The sequence below is a fragment of the Falco punctatus genome, assembly GCF_963210335.1.
Source record: "Falco punctatus genome assembly, chromosome: 6".
NCBI classification, from domain to species: Eukaryota; Metazoa; Chordata; class Aves; order Falconiformes; family Falconidae; genus Falco; species Falco punctatus.
The window spans coordinates 21,142,485-21,164,542 of record NC_137585.1 but is presented as its reverse complement, the minus strand read 5'-3'; the positions used below and the strand labels follow the sequence as shown (position 1 = coordinate 21,164,542).

At 38.1% G+C, this 22,058-nt stretch overlaps 1 protein-coding gene across 1 annotated transcript in view; it reads left to right on the top strand.

The window, feature by feature from the left end:
* The first annotated feature begins 5,950 nt into the window (after positions 1 to 5,950).
* Positions 5,951 to 22,058, top strand: part of PIK3C2G (phosphatidylinositol-4-phosphate 3-kinase catalytic subunit type 2 gamma) — a 288,176-nt gene continuing 272,068 nt past the window's right edge. The window contains exon 1 of the mRNA XM_080391788.1: positions 5,951 to 18,981. The gene's annotated coding sequence lies outside the window, so the exon portion shown is untranslated. The remainder of the gene's footprint in view (positions 18,982 to 22,058) is intronic.

Genomic DNA, 22,058 nt, shown 5'->3' with positions numbered 1-22,058 from the left:
AGCCCCACGGTGGGTGGTGCTCGGCTGAGGCTACAGCGCTCCTGGGAAGCAGGGGAATGCGGCAGACGGGAAAGGTGAGGTACGAAGGGCTAAACCCGCAGAAAAGACACCTCGCGTCTGTTGTACGTCGGATTTCGTTATTAGGCTCCTCAAGTGCTCTTTGGTGTCTGTTCAGGTCTGAAAATGCATCAAATACTTGGGTGCATAGGTTTAGGTAGTCCACTGGTGAACAGGAGATTGCTCTAACGTCTATGTTACACTTGTATACTTACTCGGTTCATGTGTATTTTATTCCTTTATGTAACTTGAATGTATTTATTTATTCTGATATTTTCCCTCTCCTCTGGTGAAACTGTTGTGCATTGTATAAATACTTCAATAAAGCACTACTTCAGTATGCTTGCTCTTGGGTATTACAACAGTTTTACATGAGCTCAGAAAAAGAGGCAGACAAGGTATTTGAACATATGTTTGTTACAGCTGAAGGAAATGCTTAGTGAAGGGAAACGTATTTAAGATTAAACATGCAGGCACAACTTGGCTCCAAAGTCCCTGACTTGTAAGTTGCTAATGGCAGGAGGTGTGTTCAGGGGATGCCCCTATCTTGCTCTGTGGGGTTTTTTTGGTAGTCTGGTATTGCTCTCTCAAGACAAAAGTTGCTTCTAAAAAAAAAAGAACTTTAGTCTGACCTTTTATGGTTATTGTAACCATATATTAATATAATATTTAGTTTTTGAAATAGTGGAATGCTGAGTTCACTAGGCTGGAGTCCATATTGGTATAACTGGCACAACTATAGTATTTTACTATTTCATATACATTGAAACTGCTGCAACAGGGAAGTCTAAAACTGTTCATCCGTGTGCACCCATTACCAAGGTTACAACTTTTTCAGGCAATTCAAATAAATGTTCTGATGTTCCTTTCAAACAGACATGTGAGGTTTGAACCTGGCTGTCTCACAGGTCAGGAATGTAGTTTTGTTTCTGTTGAAGTTTGTACAGATAATTGCTATGTCATTGAAAGACTGATAAAGGCAGTTTTAATCCCTATAAATGGTCCATGGTACATTACAATAGAGATTAATTCCTAAGAAAGAGTGGACTCAAGATGCACTGATCAGGTTGGCTTTTTTCTTCTCCCTGATGTTTTTTTTTATGCTTTGCTCATTCATGGCAATGTTGGTTTATTATAGTCCTGGCACTCATTCCTGCCCCTGTGGCGTGGTGGGCCAGCTCAGCAATTCATGCAGGTATGTTGTGAAACTGAACAGGGAAACAATCACATTGTTTCAGCTCAATAAATTCTGTGATACAGCCTTAGTGGAGGTTTCCCAGTAAATGAGGGAAGGCTTGGGTGTGTGTCAGACACTCTTACAGCCATGCGAGGGCAAGTGAAATCAGAAGGTGACAGACTTCAATGTACAGGAGGCTTAGGCATCAGTGTTAAGGATATGGCAGCTTGTTCAAAATCAAATGTGGCAATACTGAATGTTGTACTTGGGTTGCAAATTGTCCAAACTCTTGTTTTATACCCTTGGCAAAGTGAAAAAAGGAATCCAACTTTCATGTTCCCATTACTGGGTCTTAACTACACTTACCTAGACAGAAGTTGTGATAACTATATTAGGGTGTCATCCATGTTAAAGAATATACTGCCTGGAACTTTTGTTTTAGTAACACAAAAAAGTTTCTTAATAAGACTGAGACAGTTTGTTGTGTATATTCTGTATGCATATACCTTAAAGCATTAGAGAAATTAAGTTTTAATTGAAGATTAAAGAATGTGAATGTTTCTTTTCTGAAAGACTGTCTTTCTCCATCGCTTCCCAGATCCAACCAGAATTGAGAAAATTTATAATGGAAGGAATTCCTGAATAGCCACTCTAAATCAGTTAATTTTAATCCTATTCATAAAGTTTTCTATTCGTTTTCTGTTATTACTGAGGCATTTGTGTTTTACAAGTGCATATGCAGAGATGCAGAGGTATTTTTCATTTCTTCCACAAAGGGGGGGGGGGGAGGAATCTGAAATGAAATGTCTTTTACATGAACACCCACACAAAACTCAACTGCAAAAGTTACTCACCCATCTAACCAATACCATTTTTGACACTTCATGTTGCAATGAACACTTTTGTTGATCATCTTATTGAAACACCTTGAAATAGCAGTAAGCTTGAAGGAAAGTATCTGTTAGAAGAAGTGTTGCAATGTAAATGTACATTCTTTATTAATTATTTGCCTAGATTTGGCCTTTTATATAAAAGGTTGTGGTTGAACAGTGTGGCAGATGGAATAGTAATGCCTCTTTAGGTTGTCTCAGCCATTTGCTTTCTTTCAGTGTGACTGTCCTTATCTCCATCTTGTACAGTCATCCCTTTCAGTTCCTTCCATTACCAATCTGTGCTGGCCATCCCTCTGTACTGGAATGGTTTTACTTTCATTACCTATGGGGTAAATGTCTGTACAAGGGTAAAGGTGCACAGAAAACAGTTCATCTCTCTAGCGAATAGAAGCTGACATGTTAGTTTCCAGTCTAGTGGTTAAAAATGGACTAGTCAACTCTGTGCTGCTCAAGTTCGAAGTGAGTAAACTTTCTTTACATGTATAAAGCTCTGCTATGGAAACAGTAGGCTTCTAATAGATACGATGGAAATAAGTCATTAACCAGATAAATTACATTTGCAGTGAACATCGTGGAAGACTGGGTTTGAATTGTTTAAGCTAAAACTTTTCTGAGGTCTGGAGACCACTGGTCAGATGAGGTCATTTTGGATTTCACTCCCAGTTCTGTAGATTGGGACTTCTATGGCTTGACGCCAAGACCTCTGGGAGTCAAAACTGCTTATGGAGAAAGTTAACATCAGAAAAACATTTATTTTCCTTTTTGCCTTTTTTTCATGCAGCTTAGCTGCTAAAAATAAGGTGGAATTGGGAGTATATGACTCTCTACTCTGTGTACAACAATAAGCTTCGATCCAAAAAGCACAATTAGAAACCGCTGGCTGAAGAAGTTGCCAGCTGTTTGATCCGTATGGCACAGGATTTCTAAAGCTTGCTGAGGTTTGCATCCCGGCAGAATTAGTCCCTATTTGGCTTATAGACTAATGTTTTCCAGACAAGATCTGTCTTCTAAAGGCCACTTTCCACCATTCTTTAGGTAGAGCACTGTAAATTTTACATCTGCTAGTCTTAACTGCTTCCATAGCATATGAACTGGCCAACTAGAGGTCTAAAGCAACAACAAAACAAAAAAAAACTAGAAGAATTTTCAGTGTGTGATGTTTTCATCATCTATAGACTTGGATACATTCCTCAGTGGGATACTCAAAAGTATTTATCCATGACAGAAGACATGATACAGCATAATCCCAGTTACTCTGTGTTCTCTTTGCATAGTGTAGTAGAAAAGATGAAAACTGCTGTTTTCCCCTTGAAAATGGTGAACTGCTCTTGGAGGCAAGTTGCGATATACAGTGATTGAAATTTTATCTTGGTGGCCATGAGAAAGTTTTGGGGGTTTTTGTTTTTTTTTTTTTTTGGGTTGTTTTTGTTTTGTTTTGTTTTGTTTTTTAGCAGAAATTACAGATGTGATCTATAATGAAGTACCATTAGTTCTCAAGAGAAGTGACATTGGATGTGAAAAACTAAACTTTGTAGCTTCTCACAGATTTGTCACTGAATCTGAAAGTACGTAACCGCCATGGTATGAAGGATTTTGCGGTCCAATGATACGCCTCCTAGCTGATAACCCTTAGGACTAAGGACCGTATGACAGGGTTAGTTCTGTTACAGCTGCTGTACCCAGCCATGGCAGTGCATGCAGGTGGTCAGACACTTGAAGGACGCTGAAACAAAATTTGGACGCCACACAATCTAGTGAAAATAGTTTATGGTCAGTGTTGTGAGAATGAAATCTGAGGCATCTGGACTTAAAGGTTGATAACACGTATCGTCTATCATTGATATAAATACGTGTCTTTTCTTCATAGCATGAAAAGTATGCTCAGAATCTTTAACAATCTGAGTAGTGTCCTTCTTGGGTAAACAGTGTACTTTGGGTTGTGGAAGTCCCACACCAACATTACGTTACTGCAAAATAAACTGTCCAGTTGGTTTTCAGTTTCTTACTTTAAGTACTTAAGTACATAAACCATCTATTTGTTTAACACCTGTTCGACACAAATTTTGAGACACAGGTTAACTTTTGAATGTGTAACTGTGAAGGGACTAGCATATGATAAAGACCTCTACATTTCACTGTAATGCAAATATTAAAGCATAAAAATAGTCTCATAATATAGCTTGGACTGCCATGTGGAAGCTTTAAAGAGTATTTCATGAATAAGTAAGGTGTTAATGACAAGAAGTGAGGAATTTTAAATTATGTATATTTTACTTATATATAATTATTGTAAATCTTAATTTTAGACATAATTCTGCTCTGCTTGAGTCTCCTATAAGAGGCTTTTCCCAGAAAACAGAAATGTTTTCCTGTGCAGTTAAACATTTAACTTAATTCAAGTTCAGCAAAATCTGAGTTGCAAGGCTAAAAGCTTGCAGAGGGTGCTTATGCCCAAATCTCAATATAAAATATACACTTTTTTATTTTTAGTGCCTAGAGGAATGTTATCTCAAGGTATGCAGATCTATCGGTAACAAAAATACAAAGCATCTTTAACTATAGTCTGTACTAGAATTTAATTTCTGTAATTGACATTAACAAATTAAACACAGTATACAGAGGAAGTTAATAATCTCAAAGAAGTTTAAAAAAATTGAAATTTGTTACTGTAATGGAATTGGCCAGAAAGCAATATTGCTTATTGAAATAATTCAAAGATTTTCCCCCTCTTTTGGCATTGGAAGAAAAATAATCACTAATCAATTTCCAGAAATGTTTTGCAAAATTTTTGAAATAAGACAGGGCATGCATCCTAGGGTAATTAAATAATCTTGTCATTAAGGAGTATTTGTTTAAGATTTTTTAAAAAAAACAAGCTCAAGACCCTGTCCTGAATCAGAACAAGAATTTAAAATTCTATCTCCCTACATCCCAGGTGATGGTAATGCTCTTAGGAGATGAAAAAACTTTTAAGTTCTGTGTCATTGATCTATTTATACAAGAAGATTAAAAAACAAAACCAAAAACAATCAACCAAAACTGTAGTAAAAAATATTGTGAAGAGCTCTCATATTCCAGGCAAGAATAACCTTTGCCACCAGGTTATTGGGTGCATTGATTTTTCTTTTTTCTCACCTAAATTTCCATCTTTGATTTGATAAGAATTTTAATCAAAGAAAATTGTTCTTTTTAAACTGTTTCTGGTTCTTAACGCTCTGATTGAGATCTTAAATTAGTTGCATTGATTGTGCTTACAGACTAAAGTAAAAGAGAAGCATTCAAGTTTTGTTGTTGTATGGAGAAACTGTGAAGCAATATTCAACAGTGGAAATATTACAAATTGTCATTCACAGTCAAAACTACAGAAAATCTATCTTGGTTGTCCTAACAAGTCTGGATCTAAGAGTCAGAAAGCTTATTAAAAGATCTTCAGGGTGATCACTGTTGATATTTAAATTGGCAATTCCACTAACAGGTATTGGATTGTTCTGGCTAGAATAATATACAAGAATAGCATCATGTACCTTCATGATTTCTATTATTCTGCCTGTCTGGATATTTGCATATTAAAACAAAAACAAAACAAAACCAACAACAACCAAAAAACCCCACCCCAACTAATGAGCTGTCAAAAAAATTACAATCAGAAAACTACTTGGTGAAAACCACGAACTTGAATCCTGAGAGCATTTAAGAATTGACTGCTTTCAGGAAGGAAAGAAAGAAAGATTAGTTTTAGAAAGAAAGTGTTTAATTAATGTCTATAAAAAAAATCCTTAGGAAAAATAAAATGGCAGGTTTGTGATGTGAAGAGGATTTAGCATATTAGAACCTGTATTTATATTACTTTTCCCATAATCTAGAAACAGGTATCCCATATATAAAATTGCAAGAACTGCAACTCATCTATTTTCCCCAAAATTGTGAATGAAATAGGACTATGGAAACATGATATGAGCACACAACAAAGTAGGAAAAACAGACTGTCATGAACTTTGACAATGACTGGAGAACCAGTCACTGTTAAAGCTGAGAGCTGGAAATGATACCTGACCTATTTCTGCTGTGATGGCAAGTGCATTTTAGTGGTCATTGATGTTTGCTCAGTCTGCATTGTAAAGAAAGTCCTACTCAGAGTTCTCAAATAAGTTAAAGGGAGATAAACTAGTGTTTGAGTTTGCAGCGTTTTAATCATTCTGCAATAAAATACCAACACATGTTCTTATCTCAAGTAAAGGTGAGATACATTGATCTGTAAGGGAAGTGAGGTTTTCTGCATGGTACTTAAGATGTTAACGTTGAGCTATAATGTCTTAACTCTCTGCTTGGGGCCCTTCAAGTTTCATGTCAGCTCTTTCAATAATCAGGAGAGGCTTGAGGTTGCTTCCTTCATTTTAGAGATGAAGGAGGATGCCAGCTGAGCATGTTCCTTGTCATCTACAATTCTCCCAACTCTCAAAATCACACCTCCTGCATTTTTTGATTGTAGATACATTCTGCAAAATCTGTGTGTTTGAACAGTATATATGAGGCAGAGGATGGATTTTTTTTTTTTTTCCCAATGAGGATTACCTGTCAATAAATCCATTACTTTAATCATTATGGAATGTGAGAAGGCAGAACACAGTTCCTTTTTAAAGGTTTTATGTTTTCTTATATTTAATATATATATTTCTATATATTTAATATATTTTTAAATTTTTGCCTTGGTTTTGCTTGGGGACTGGCAGGTGGTGAGCAGCTGCATTGTGCACCATGTGTTCCTTTCTTCCCTTCCTTCTGGGCAAGGCGGGAGTGAGTAAGCGGCTCCGTGGTACTGAATTACCAGCCAGGGTTAAACCACGACAGGTGGGTAGGAAACAGGTTAGATGATGGGGCTCAGAAGGTAGCAGTCAGCAGGTCACAATCTACCTGGAGGCCAGTAACAAGTAGAGTCCCACAGGTGGCTCAGCTGGGACCTGTCCATGGCCTGGAGGACAGCACAGCTCGCACTCTTGTATAATTTCCAGATGACACTAAATTGGATGTACCAGTTAATACACTTGAGTGCAAAGGTGGCACTAGGGGGGACCCAGACAGGCTGGAGGAGTGGGCCATAAGAACCTCGTGACATTGAGCAGGGCGAAGGCCGAGCTGAGCCGCGGGGGGACGAGCCCCGGCAGCCGCCCTGGCTGGGCCCGGCCTGGGGAGCAGCTCTGCCGAGCGGCCCCGGGGCCCGGTGGGCAGCGAGCTGGGCACCAGCCAGGCCTGCCCCGGCAGCAGGGACGGCCAGCGGCCACCCGGGCCGGGCAGTGGGGACACGGCCCGGAGCTCGCGGGGAGGGATCATTTCTGCTCAACATTCATTATACCATGCCTGAAAAACTGTATTTGTTTTATTGCCCCCTCTCCCCATGCAGGAATGCTGACAAACTGGAACAAGTTCAGCAGAAGACCACCATGATGGCAAGAGACCTGGAGCATTTGCTCCGTGAGGGGATGGGACCTAACAACCCCACAGCAGCTTATCAAGAAGTGGAAGCCAGACTCTTCACAGCATTGTGAGCTTGAAGGACAAGAAGCAGCAGACTCGAGCTGAAAAAGAAGAATTTCAGACTGTATATAAGGAAAATATTTTTTGTCGTGAGGACAGTCAGGCAGTGTAACAGGTTGCCCATCCTCATAGACAAGCTGATGAAGTATGGGCTAGATAAACGGTCAGTGAGGTGCACTGAAAACTGGCTGAACTCTTGGGTTCAAAGGGTTGTGATCAGTGTCATGAAGTCCAGCAGAAGTCCAGTTGCTAGTGGTGTACCACAGTGGTCAATATAAGGCCAACATTGTTTAATATCTTCATTAACAACCTAGCTGATGGGACAAAGTGTCTTGCTGTACCCTCAGCAAGTTTGCAGATGGTACAAAACCGGGAGAAGTGTTGATACACCAAACAGTTGTGCTGCTATTCAGAGGGGCCTGGACAGGCTGGAGAAATGAAAGGCCAGCAGGAATCTCATGGAGTTCAACAAAGGGACAAGCCATGTCATACACCTGGAGAGAAATATTCCCATGCACCAGTACAGACTGGCAGCTGACCAGCTGCAAAGTTGCTCTACTGAAAAGGTGCTGGGGTCCTTACAAACAAGTTGAACATGAACAAGCAATGTGTCCTTGCAGCAAAGCAAGCCAACAGCATCCTGGGCTCGTGGGGAAATGAACATCACCTGATGGGAGAGTGTAAAGAAACAGAGCCAGACTATTGTCAGTGGTATACACTGGTAGGGAAGGGGCAATGGACACAAACTGAGATACAGGAAGTTCAATTTAAGCATAAGACCTTTTTTTTAATTATTATTTTTATTTTTTTTACTATGAGAGTAAGTAAATACTGGAGCAGGTTGGCCAGAGAGGTTGTAGAGTCTTCATCTTTGGAGGTATTAAAAACTGTACTGGACAGAGTCCTGAGAAACCTGCTCTAGCTCAGGGGAGTTAGACTAGACAATCTCCAAAGGTTCCTTCCAACTATTCCTAGGATTTCTTGGGAACTACCAGTTTCTTCAACTATTCTATAATTTTAAAAGATTTGTTTCAAAAAAGTGTTTTGATAGACAAGGGTGACAAATGCAAATGAAGTGCTCCGTTACTTATGGTACAGGAACTCAGCTGAGCCGATTGCATTTAAATTTGAGGCTGCTTTTAGAAATTTATTTTTGTAAAGTAATGCTGTGTCTGTGTATAGAACTGTACATGTAATAAGAGAGCTTCCTGCCCTTTAAACTGTAGAAAAAATGTTAATGAATGGGACCACAGGATAGCTAGTTTAACTCTTTTTTTAGGTGGTATCTTGGTAACTGGAATTCTAAAACTGCAAGACTGTCCAAAGAGAAATTGTAATACCCACATTAGTACAAATTAGTACAAATATCCAGTTTTTAGAAACATTTTTTATTTGATGATAAATTAGTTGAATGTCCTTTTAACTTCACTCTAACCACAATTATGATTAAACCACACAGAAAAAAATAATCTTTAAAAGAACTTGGCGGTTCTTTAAGGTACTGTTATTGCAAGATGTAATTGATATGAAAAGGTGCTGAGCACTCCAAAATCTATCAGCCTAAATAGTCAAGTCATAATATAGCTAGGTGATTTTGCTTACACTCTCTAATAGGCTTGTGCACCTTTAAAGTTGTCCCAGAGAATTTGCAAGTAGAGTATAATTAGAGTTATTTATTAGTGTATTGTAGTGTGTTATTCTAGCAAGAACACTCCAGCAGCTCTGAGCAGAAATGCCCTTGGAAAACAAGCAGTTAAAACCCTGGGGTTTTTTAAATAAGTCTTCTGACACTAAAGCCTACAATTTGGTTTATATTTTTATGGTCAGTTTTTCTAGTTAAATGCATCATATTTTCATTTAATACTACTTAATGTTTTACTAAATTTAGTTTCATTACAATAAGATGCTTAAAGATAAAGGTTCAGACGTAGAGTTCTACTGCAGATAAAAATGATAACAAGTAGTTATTTTAGTTATGTTTTCTATACACATAAAAACAGATTCTGAAGTGATTTTTGTGCTCCAAATTACTATTAATAATTACATTGTTTACCTGCCTTTTGAATTTTTCTCTGTTTGGGCAATGGAAATTATTACAGTTTAGTGTGGCCAGCATTACTTTCAAGTTCTCACTAGGGGTTTTGTCTTGCTTGGTGCAGTAAAGAATGCAAGCACTTCAGGGCTAGAGTTACTAATTTAGAAGCATTGCCATTGGAATTAAAACAAAAGCCATGGAATATTTTTCTTGGTCTGAAATCTGGTAAGAGCTGTTCTGACTCAAAATTAACTTGATAGTGCCACATTAAAAATGTGTCTTGTTGGTAAGATCTGGAAAGGACCTATTTTCATTAAAACTTACTGAGCTGTAATGTACTGAAAAATGCCTTTTTTTTTTTTTTTTTTTTTTTTTTTTTTCTGTACAGCATAGAAGATCTTGCATTTTTCTGGCTTTAAAATGAAAAGTGGAAAGGAAACACAGCATGTTCACAGAAAGCTTTTTGTTTGGGTGGTGAGGCTTTTGTTTGGTTTGGGGTTTTTTTGTTTTTTGTTTTGGTTTTTTTTTCCTCCTTGAGGGCAATGTGTATATTTATCACTGAGCCATTGAGCCATTCTTTGGACTTTATTTGACTGTGAGAAGTTCTTGCACATAGACTCTCATGAGAAATTTATAAAATATTTTATTTTCATGCATATATTGAGGATAATGGTAGTAAAAAATAAATAAAAATCAAAGGTAGCTTAGCTGTAAGATTGTGGAATTCAGAAATAGAAACAAGCCCCAGGTATATAAGAGTACAGAGCATATTGTGGAGACACTAATGGGGCTTATGACTGTGAGGAAAAAATACCTCAGGATTTCACATCTGAATCTTGAATTGTTTTAGAAGCTTCATGTGCCCACAGCTGTTGACTCTGCTGCTGAAAGAAGCAGGAGTGAAAAGTAGAAACACATTCATCAGCAGGTATCTGCATCATGTAAATACCCAGTTATAGCCAGTTTGTTTCATACTTAATTTGTTAGGTTTTTTAATTAGCTCAGGTTCTATATGAAGCTTTAATTAGTGCATAGAAAACTCTAACTGTTCAGGACCATAAATATAGTCATGACAGCTCAGTGTGTGGATTAGGAAGAATCTCCTGGTTTCTGATAGAGCTAGACAATTTGAAAAAGATGTACTAAAAGGCAGGAACCAGACTGTAACTGAATGGATTTGCAAGAGCAGACAAACCAAAACAGCTGAAAAGACATCCATTTAAATGTGCTATGCTGGGGACAACTCTTTGTAGTAAAATGTTGCAGTGAAGATAATGAATTTTGAATTCGAAACTTGCTAAGAATTGATTATGTCTTTGCTAGTCTTTTTGTTCTGTTTCCCTTTTGTGGCCTGTTGGTGTCTGACAGTCAATCAGTGGTTGTCCAGAGGCCAATTAAATAGGAGTTTTAGTGGTCCTGCAACTTGATGATTTACAATGTTGCTGCTCCATTTAAAGGGCTCAAGTTCTTTCAATGTAACTGGGCATTAAAGGGGAATAGTCTTGAGCTTGGTAAGCGAAGACTGCAAAGTGTTGTGACTGTGAGCTAGCTTACAGGGTGGTGAGGAGCAGCCCCAGAGCACAGGTGGCACATACTGACACATTTGTAATCAAATGTTCATTTTTTCTTTGAGCATCCTGATAAATCAGAATGGTGTTGCCAGACATTATCAATCAAGTCAGGAGGAAAACCAAGTCCTCTCCCTTGCAAGTTATTGGTTATTGTGCATCACAACTAGCAGAAGCAGATTTTCATCTGAAAGGACCATGGAGCATCTAGGAAATTACTTAGGTTTAGAAATGGTTGAAGGAACATTACCTGTTAGGTAGAAAAAGTACAGCAGCTGACTTTTCCGTAGACTTACTTCTGTACATTTATTTTCACAAAGTCACCTAAATAACTGATCTTCCCAATTTTACATTTTAATTCTTTCTTAAAGGAAATAATGATAAATCACATTTTTGTTCACATGGAAACAGTCGAGCTCCCTGCTGCCCACATATCAGGACCATGATGTGTCAAGAGTCATAAAACCAATCCTCACCTTTTGGAGGGCAGACAGGAGTAGCATTTTGCAAGTACTTCACAGGAATGACACCAAAAGGGGGGCTTGCTGCTCTTGCGCTGAACAGGCTTAGGCATGGCTGTACTGGGTATGTGACTGTGTTCCAGATTGGCCTCAGCAATGTCTTCTGCATTGCTTCTCCCACAGCCTTGGATTCTGATTGCCCAGAATCTGCAGGTCAGTGTAGACCCATTCCAGCTTATAAAATGCAGCCTTTATGTAGGGGCTGTGCTTGCCTGCTAGATGTGATTAAGAGCCAGAGATTTTCTACATTCTTGCAAAACTGATGTTCAGATTTCACCTGAGATAGAGTAGGCTTTGTTTTCTATCATATCCTTGGCTTGTTTTATAAAAAAAAAAAAAAAATAAATCATAATCCCTTCTGTTTGTTGAACAGAAAACAAATGGATGTAGCTCTCTAGTGATCTGAGTTGGGTCAACAGGGATATTTTCTGCCTGTCTAGATCAGTAATACTGAGATTTTTTTATGATCATTTTGTGTGTCATAAGACTATCATTTATAAGATAAGTGCTATCAAGAGCCTCATCCTGTTCCTGTTGAAGTCAATGGATGTTTTTGCTATTGCTTTTCAACAGTTGTAGGATTGATGACTGAAACTGAGCAGCTGCTGAAAGGTTAGTTTTAAAGTAGAATTGTGGTCAGAAAAGCAAAGTGACCCTGTCAAGCTGACATGCTGGGAGCACTACATTTATTTTTTCTCAGTGACTTCTAGACCAAATCTGCTCAGTTTACAAGTCAAACATTTTTTATTGACTTCCAGAACTGCAAAGTCAGCCGCAGTCTGAAAAATCAAAACTGTTACTTCTGCTTCAGTCTGCAGAAGATTCTGCATTTAGAACTTGGTTGACATGTCGCTGATGCATGGCTGAATCCAGCCTGCCTTTCCATGCCTGTCCTAGCTCTGGAGGGGGAAAGCTGTCACAGTAAAAATTTATTTGTTAGGAGAGTAAACAGATATGACTTGCAGAGATGCAGATACTGAGGAAGGGTGGGCCATTTTTATATTTTTATTCTTGTTGCACCTAAACTGTAATCCTTAACTTCCGCCATGACAATGATTTAATGTTTTCACATTGTTTTAGTCTGGGACTACAGAGTCCAAACTATCTCCATTGTAAAATATATTTTCCAGAAGTTCTTAAATTTTATGATAAAATGGTCTTGCAATCATTACTTTTAAGACTTCAGAAACCACATCTGAAAAGAGGTGACTCTTCCCAGGTCTTGCAATTCCTTGTTTACTCTCAAGGGTTCACCTAGTTGTGCTGGAATATGGATTGGAGAACTAATTCAGTGTATTATTTAAAAGCTCTTAACATTATATAATCACAGGAGGGGCTTCAGCAGATGCTGGTCTGTCATATCTGTGCCTTAAATTGACCCTGACCTCAGAATCTTGATATGGCTCCTCAGCCAATACATACATCATCTGATCTTAAATTGCTTGTTCGATTAATATGCTATAGTTAAAATATATGCTCAGTGCTAAAGTTAAGATCAAAGCTCTTCCTTTCCATCACAAGTGCACCAAGGGTAAACAGATTTGTTTAAAGCTTCACAGTGATTAAGACAGTACAGAATGGAACATCATCTTTCTAATAAAGGGTTAAACCAGGACTATTGTTTCAGAGTTAAAAACGTGAAGGAGCTTCCACTCCTGTGTCTTGCTGTGCTCCTGGGCTGTTCTAGAAGTTCCTCTGGTTCTTTATTTGTGGTTATCACAAAGAATAGTAGTAATTCCAGTGCCTGAATGTGTGTGTGCATGCTTGTTTATGATGAATTGCATAAGACAGAGGCACGTTTTTAAGACCTGTTAATTACTACTATACTTTATACCAAACGTATTGTGTTGGGTAATGCTTTGTGGAACACAGGATCCATCTTTCCCTTTGTGTTGAGCTGCTCTTCAGGAACTGTGATCTGTTTCCAGTTATGTAAAAAAGCCTGTGTGCAAATATGTAATTAAAAGTGGACTGTGTATGCATACAGATCAATGAGTTGAATGCATAAATCCACTGTATTTGACATTACTGTTTTGTTGTGTGTGCATAGCTCAGGTTTGTAGCACAAGCAATTAAGTTTCTTTTATGGAAATATCCATATCTTTTTAAAAAAACGACTAAGAGACAATCCAGCAGAAACAAAAAAATCCTCTTCCCTTTTGGGAAAACAAACAAAACCACTACAGTGTGTATGGAAGTACTCAAGTTAATGACAGATTAACCTTAGCTCTGCTTTTATGCTCTTGCAGTAGTAGAACATCCAAGAGTTACTTACTATTTTTGGCAAAAGAACCCCCAAAACTTTCAGATAACAGTAAGGCAGTTATGTTTTTGTGAACAGATAGCAGAATGGTTTTGTGCTTGAGCTCACTGACTTGGACTTTTCCACTTCTTCAAAGAAAGATAAGGTATAGTTGTATATAAGTGAAGACATTAACCTTGGGGTGTGTTGTATAAAATTTATGTTTGTTCTGTGTGATGCTATAGAAGTAGTCAAGCTATAAGAAGCTGTTTCAGACAATCAGAAAATTTTATGTTCTAAGTTGTGCAAAAGGCCTTGTTTTAGCAGTTCGTAATGACTCATCCCCTTATATGTGTCATTAATCCAAATATATTTGCCGTGAAGTTGTACAATGAGGACAATATGATCTTATGAGCTTCCTGCTGGATATAATTTGTTTATGAGCAGGGACACCACATCAGTAAAGCTGAAGTATCACCATAGTTTGGGAGTGAAGACAAACATCCTCCAGTTTTCTTCAAGGGAGAGAATTAAACCTAAGAAGTCAGTGCTGTTTTGCTTTCCATGAATGTCCTCTCTCTCATAATACATATCTACAGTTTGGATTTGTAATTGTGGTGTTGCTGATGTTTCACAGAAATGCAGATAAATGGTGTTCATCTATTTCTGATTTTTGCATTGTAACATTAATATGCTCTTCCTGTACTAACAAATGAGTTTACCCAATTTTCAGTTTACACCTGATTTAAGTCTTAGCTATCTTCCAAAGTCACGTGAATACCATTCATATACTAGAATTTCAGAAACTGTGTATGCAAATAACTGAAGATATGTGAGGGGCAAGCCAGGTGAGCAGGTTTGTACTGTGTTATTGGAAATCGTAAAATTAGTTCAAAAAGTCAAACACTTAGGATTTAGGCCTGCTTGCATGTCGCCTGATTTCCCTAAAACATCAAGAATGTGTAATTCTGCTGGGCTGCTGTTGTGAAAGATTACCTCTACAAAACAGTCACTGTTTTATGCAGTTGTCTAAATAAGCAGGTAAAAGCTGAGTTTTGCTGTCTTGAGGGTTCTGTGCCCTCTCCATGTGTTTCTCCTTTGTGTCTGATCTTTTTCAGTAATTCCTGCCAATACATTTAATAAAATATGAATCAATATAAATATTTTGATATAATATATTATGGCTATTATGAGTTCCTGTTGATGTAGCATTTTCAGTAAGTAATCTTGATATATCAAGTAGCTGCAGGAATACTGACAATTAAATTTCCCCTGGTTTTGGTGGTTTTATTTTCTCTCTCTTTTTTTTTTTTTTTTTTTTTTTTTTTTTTTTTAAGGAATGCATTAATGGACATTATTTAAGCTTTCCAATTTTTAGTGATTAAAAATATGTCCAAATTTATTAGTTTAATTCATAATATTTTCAGTTTCAGAAATTTTTTGGTTTTACAATGGCTTGCACAGTTCATTATTTCTATAACACACTTTATAAATTAGTAGGAAAGGTTTCATTTTCTTACTATAAAACTGTATAAAGCACAACTCGCCCAAATTCAATTGATATTTTTAATCTTGTTCTCTGTGGTGGTGTGTGGCCTCCATTTCTGTTAAAATCAATTGGATTTACAGTTGTTTAATATCAGTTCTATGAGAGTTTTCATAACTTCAGGGTGTGTAAAACCAGAAAGCGTCCTTTGGTTTGTGTAGCCTAACCCATATATAGTTTATAAATCATGCTATAGGCCCCTCAGTTTGACACTGTTTACCTGCCCCACTAGGTCTCATGACTTCTGTTAACCTGAGCTTTAGTCAAACAAAGCTATTCATATCTTCCAGAAAGGCTTTCTGCCTTGGTTTCAGATAACCAGAAATGGAGATCTTGATTTCTCATATGGTTAGCTGGTTCAAGTAAATAAATCTCCTTTACAGTTTAAATATAATAATTATGCATTCACTTCAGCCTGAAACTGACTGAATTCAGTTTCCAACAGTCGATTTTTACCAGGGTTTTGGGTGCATCTACATTCATGTGTCAGTTCAGATTGGGAGTGCGTTTCGAAGCAGATTTCCTGATCCTTTTTTATGTCTGCCCGTACCTCCTCCCCACCTCCATGCCCATCCCCCACCAACTCCCTGTGCTGCCATTTGCACAGGAGAAGGTCCTGGAGCCAGGGAGCAGATTCCTTTGGAATAGGCCTCCACCAGCAGATGTATTCTGGGAGCAGGAGCATAGCTACTGCACTCCTGTTGCAGAGATACATTTGGGGCCATGGCTATGGCTGGTCTAAAATGTCTCCTTTACATCCTCCTCTCCACAAGCCCAGATGGGTGGGCATCAGGCCCTTGGCACCCTGCAGATCCTTTTCAAGTGGGGCCTGTGCTGCCTGTTAATGTAAACAAAGCCTTTGTTAAAAATCAGCTTAGTACATAGCAACTTCTGTCTGTGAAAGTATTTATGCAGTGTGTTGTAGCATGATGATGATCATTTTGTGGATAGCCTAAAAAGATTTCGAACTCTTAAGTCTTCTGCTACATGTTTTTTTCAGTTCATGGTTCTTCTGAGCACAATTCTATATTTCTTCAAAGTTCTTTTTAAAAGTCTTCAGAAATATCTTAAAATATCTTTTAAAAATATTTCATTTTTAATTAAGAATATTATTCTTTTTAAAGAGTACTGATCAGAATAGCACGGGGTACTAATTACAATGTGACATGGAAGTAAAGGATATTCAGTTTAAATTGTAGAACAGTTTAGGTTGGAAGGGGCCTTTAAAGGTCCAACCCCCTTGCAATGAGCAGGGACATCTCCAACTGGATCAGACTGCTCAAAGCCCCGACCAACCTGACCTTGAATGTTTCCCAGGATGGGGCATCTACCACCTCTCGGGGCAAATTTTTCCAGGGTTTCACCACCCTCATAATAAAAACCATTTATTCCTTAAATCTAGTCTAAATCTACCTTCTTTTAGTTTAAAACCATTATTCCTTGTCCTATTGTAACAGGCCCTATGAAAAAGTTTGTCCCCATCTTTCTTATAAGACCCTTGAAGTATTGAAAGGCTGCAGTAAGGTCTCCCCAGACCCTTCTCTTCTCCAGGCTGAACATTTTCAGCTCTCATCCTTTCCTCATAGGAGAGGTGTTCCATCCCTCTGATCATTTTTGTGACCCTCCTCTGGACCTGCTTCAACAGGTCCATGTCTTTCTTGTATTGAGGACTCCAGAGCTGGATGCAGTATTCCAGGTGGGGTCTCACCAGAGTGGAGTAAAGGGGTAGAATCACCTCCTTTGATCTGCTGGCCACACTTATTTTGATGAAGTCAGGATACGGCTGGCTTTCTGGGCTGTGAGTGTTACATCGCCAACTTATGTCCAGCTTTCCATCTAATTGTACAAATCTAGTTGCATAAATTCTATAAATCTAGTTATATATACCACAAAGAAACCAGAGCTACACCCTCCCATCCCCCACCCCATCCCCTGCCAGGTCAACATGGTGTTCTTTTGACAGGAATATAGCTACTGCCAATTATTTAAGCCTCTGTTTATTGACCTCTTATTACTTTGTTCAGGATTGAAATTCAGCCAAGTCAGGTGGATTTTTTAGTGCAGGTGTTATGCTTGCATTTAGGTTACCCTTTTGGAATATAGGTAGACTTTTAGGTTTCTTCCAGTCATGTAAAATACATTCAGGGCATAAATTGTATTAAATTTAGATGCAGGTAGGCCAAAGAAATCATCTGCAAATATATTTCAAATATTCACTGTGAGTTATCTAAGTATACTAATTTTAAGAGTGTTTATTTCTTGGAGATGTTTTTTAACATATTCCTTAGTTACTAATGGGCTGGCAAGGACTTAATCATCCTGTTGTGATACGAGCCTGTCATCCTGCTTCTCTCCAAGAATACAAAAAAAATGTGCTGAACTTTTTGCCTTTTCTACTTCATTAAAAATATTCCTGTCTTCACACAGGAATTTGCGTATTGCTAGGAATTCTTCTAGTTTTTCTCATTTAATTTAGATATATGAGCCAAGTTATAGATGCACAAGCTTAGATATTCAGAGGTCTGAATTAAAATCTCTGGCTCCTCCTCAGGCTCTCAGTCATCCTGAGAATTAATTTAGAGTCAGATTTTAAAGGCATTTAAGTTGTTACAGACTCAGGGGTTTACATATTTGTATGGATTTTTCTTTGCTTTAACTTCTTAAAGTCTTGTTTAACGGATGTCTTCTGCCATTTGCATTAAATAAAATCAACATATGTTGTTATTGGGAAACAAAACCCCAACCCAAACCACTCGTGAGACAACATCATGGACAACATTGCTAAGAAATTATTGTGTTTACTAGAGCATACATAAAATACAAAATTTGAGTTTGGTGTTGCAACAAGTAGGGGAACAACAGTCCAAGGTACCAGTATTTGTTGTTGGTCTTGTTTGGGTTTGTTTTGGTTTTTTTGAGTTTTTGGGGTTTTTTTGTTTCTTGCTGTACTGGACAGGAACTGAGCAGGCTACCTTATCTGCCCACATAGCACTGAGATCTACGTTTTGTATTCATGTTACTACTTCTTAGATGTGCACTTTATGCTTAGTTAATATTTCTCTTAGATGTATGCGTTACAGTCTCAGGAGATTCTTGTGGATAACAGAACTCAAAATATTCACTAAAGATGTAATTTAGAATAACAGTGTCTTGTGATTGAGAAGTATTTTAAAAAATGGGCAGCAAGTACCCTATCTTTTAAAATCTTTAGAGAAAAGTTGCACTTCAGTCTGTGTGGTTCCTGGTTTTGAAGAAATGCTACAAACTATGAGCCCACCCTATTTATAGCTGGCATTTTTTCTGCAATTGACAAAATTGCTTGTGCCTCCTTTTAGATGCAACTTGGCCACCTCCTCTGTATTGTTCTTTCGTGAAGAGTATTGACTTCATTGACATTCAATAATGTTGAGGTATGTTGCTAATTATTCCTAGCATGAATGCCTGCTTATAATTGCAATTTATCATGAATGCATAAGATTTGTTAATTATTTTTTTAAAACTTTTTTTTTCTGAAATCTTGAGGGTTTTATTGTTTCTAAAGCTACTGAATAACCTGCTGGTTTGAAAATAGTGGTTAATGCATACCACCTACTGGTAATAATTACATCAAAGCTTTTCACCCCTTCAAAAGTGCTAATACTGTAGAGCTTTATGAATTCTTTCCAGCCAAAGAGCTCAATTTTCCTTCAGAGCATCAAAGTTGAGATTGTTATCAGAAAGAGACTGACTTTCCTGTATACCAATCAAGTATATATATTGCAGCTGACACTCCTCGAAAGTTCCTAGACATATTAAAGGCATTCTCTGACAGTATAGTACCTATATAACCCACCTCTTAACATCTCATAGGCTGTAAAGAACTCTGAAACAGTTTTGCTGAAGCCAGAGCACTACAAAGGACATGGAAAAGTCAACTTCTCTAAACTAAGTAGTGGCGATTTGCATGTACAGTAGATAATATGCCTGGCTTTTTATGAGCTGGGCTTCCTTATAGCTCAGATCAGGGCTGTAGTAGATGTGGTTCGGTTGGTTTGAGCTGAATCCTGGTGCAGTTATTTAAAACTTGCTTCTCTTGAGCTGTGCTCTACACTGTAGCCCAGCATTTCTCCTGAGATTGACTCCAGTTTGGTGAGAGACTCCACTGCTCTGAAGTTTTATGTCTGAAACGGATTACTTTTAAGTTTGTGAGTCATGACTCCAGGCTTAGAAGGAACTATTTTGTATAGTGGCAGAATACTGAACTTTATCCCCACTACCATGTTTCTGGTGTTCTGAGATGGAATTGGCAGAAGATACAAATATTAAAAATTCTGTTAATAAAGATTTACTTTGTGTAGTTTAAACTGTAGACACTGAAACAAAATTCCTTGACTGTTCATATTTGTTTGTCACCATGCTCTTGGACTTACTTTGGAGTCAAGTAGATCTTTCAAAGACTAACCAAAGGTATGGTTCTGGAGACACTACAATTGCAGTCTCTGCCAGAAGTATGGATAAAGCTGTTATAGGTCTGGCTTCCTCTGTTTTACAAAATCCTCTAATACTATCCCTGAAGACCCAGTATCCTCAAATATCCCAGCTCATTAGAGCATGAAGTGCTTGTTCTTGGTATAGGGCAGTGGAAAGCTGTGACTGTGCTCTCATTATTTCAAGGCAAGGTTTGTAGGAGACCTGGGCCAAATGCTGTGTGGTGTTGATGGGACCCACCTAAATCAAAGGCTGATCACTCCCATGGGCAGCTGCTTTTCACAACATTTGCTAATGTCTGCTGTTGCAGCTGAGTATAATTTCAGTGCAAGCAGAGCTGCAGTGTGATTAGGCAGGTAGAGGTAATGGGCATCCCATTGATTAGTCTCTTCTGAACCAATCTAAATGCTGCTTTATATACTGAAATAAGCTAGACTTCAAAAGTTAAGTTATATACTCAGAAGAGAAGAAAGCAAAAAAGAAGGTTTTTGGATAGTACTTTATTAATCACTAAACTCTTAAGTAATCCCATAATGTGTTTTGGACTTGCTGCTAACTACAGGCTTCTTGATACTGCTAATTGAATTCGGGGCATAGGTTTTTTAAAGAGCTTTAATTCCCATTATATTGTCTGTATTTGATACTCTGTGTGAAGATTCACTGAAATGTGCAAAGCAGTAAGGCATATAAAAAAGGGAAACGATGACATGAACTCGAGTGACCAGACAGATTCAGAAAACAATTATGAAAAGGAAAGTTATATTGTTTGTGCTTTGCAACTTCTTATCTGGACTGTGACCTTGGAAGTGGTATTTCTACTGCCTGCCTGTGGAAAGTAGCTTCTTTCTCCGCTGCATTTTTCCATACACTGATTAGAAAAACAAGGGGTGGGATTTATAGAGCAACCTCTGTGAGTTTAATCATGTGCCTCTAATTACTTTAAATACTTTAATGTAGTGTAAAAAAGATGGGAAAACCTCCATGTTAGTCTTAGGTTATGTGTTCCTTTGGAGGAGAGGGGCTTTTGGAGGGATGGAGCTGTGTGAGTCGAGGAAATACCTAGTATGTGAAGCTATGTAAAATGTTGAGAAGTGGTTCCTGCCTTGGAAACACTACTATTAAGATGAGGGTCGGGAAACAAGGAATTCTCTACTAGCTACCTAATCCCTGCATGCCATGGAGTTCCCACCTGTGAGTTATAATATAGCTTGACTGCACCTAGCTTCCATGCTGTTGAGCCTTTCCCCAGTGCAACACAAGTGTGAAAGGCCTGGAGGAACTGCTACCCCTCAACCCAGGGGTAACAATAAAGATGGGGCCGGTAGAGAGTATGTAGAGGGATACAGGGCTTAACTGTGAGGAGACTTGCAGATCTCTGTGTCATGTTGACATCTGTCACTTCTGGAAAGATGTTTGGAAGGTTGGCCATCTGAGCTTGTCTCCGTTCAGGGAAAAGGTGAGTTTCTTCTGTTTTAGCTGGTAGGGCAAATACCATGAGATACTTTTCTTCTTTCAGATATGTTGTGAACTTTAGGAAGGAATGTAGGGTTTACTTCACATGCACAAATTTACAATTACCTTGTTAACTGAGTTTATTTTGAGTCAGTTAAAATAGCTGGAATGTGAGCTTTTTTTTCCTTAAGTGAATGGACAGTCTGAGACTGCAGGGGGTACAAATTGTGGTTTTTTTTTTTTTTTTTTTTTTTTTTTTTTGGTTATGTTAAGGTGGATTTTACATTTTGATGGCAGTATACAGTAGAAGAAATGTCTTCCAGAGAGTAGTTGCCCTCTGTGCAACTCAAAGTAAAGCTGGATAAAGACTATATACCTGTCTTGCTTCCAGATCTGGCCATAACAGCCTGTGGGCAAGGGGAAGGAAAGGGGGATGGAGGGTAGGGAACTGATGCACTGAGCATGTTGCACCCTTCCTGCAAGCTTGTGTCCCAAGCAAATGCAGAGCTGATCCTATCCATGTTATGTGCCAAGCATGCTCTTGAATGATTCTGGCACAAAAGTAGTG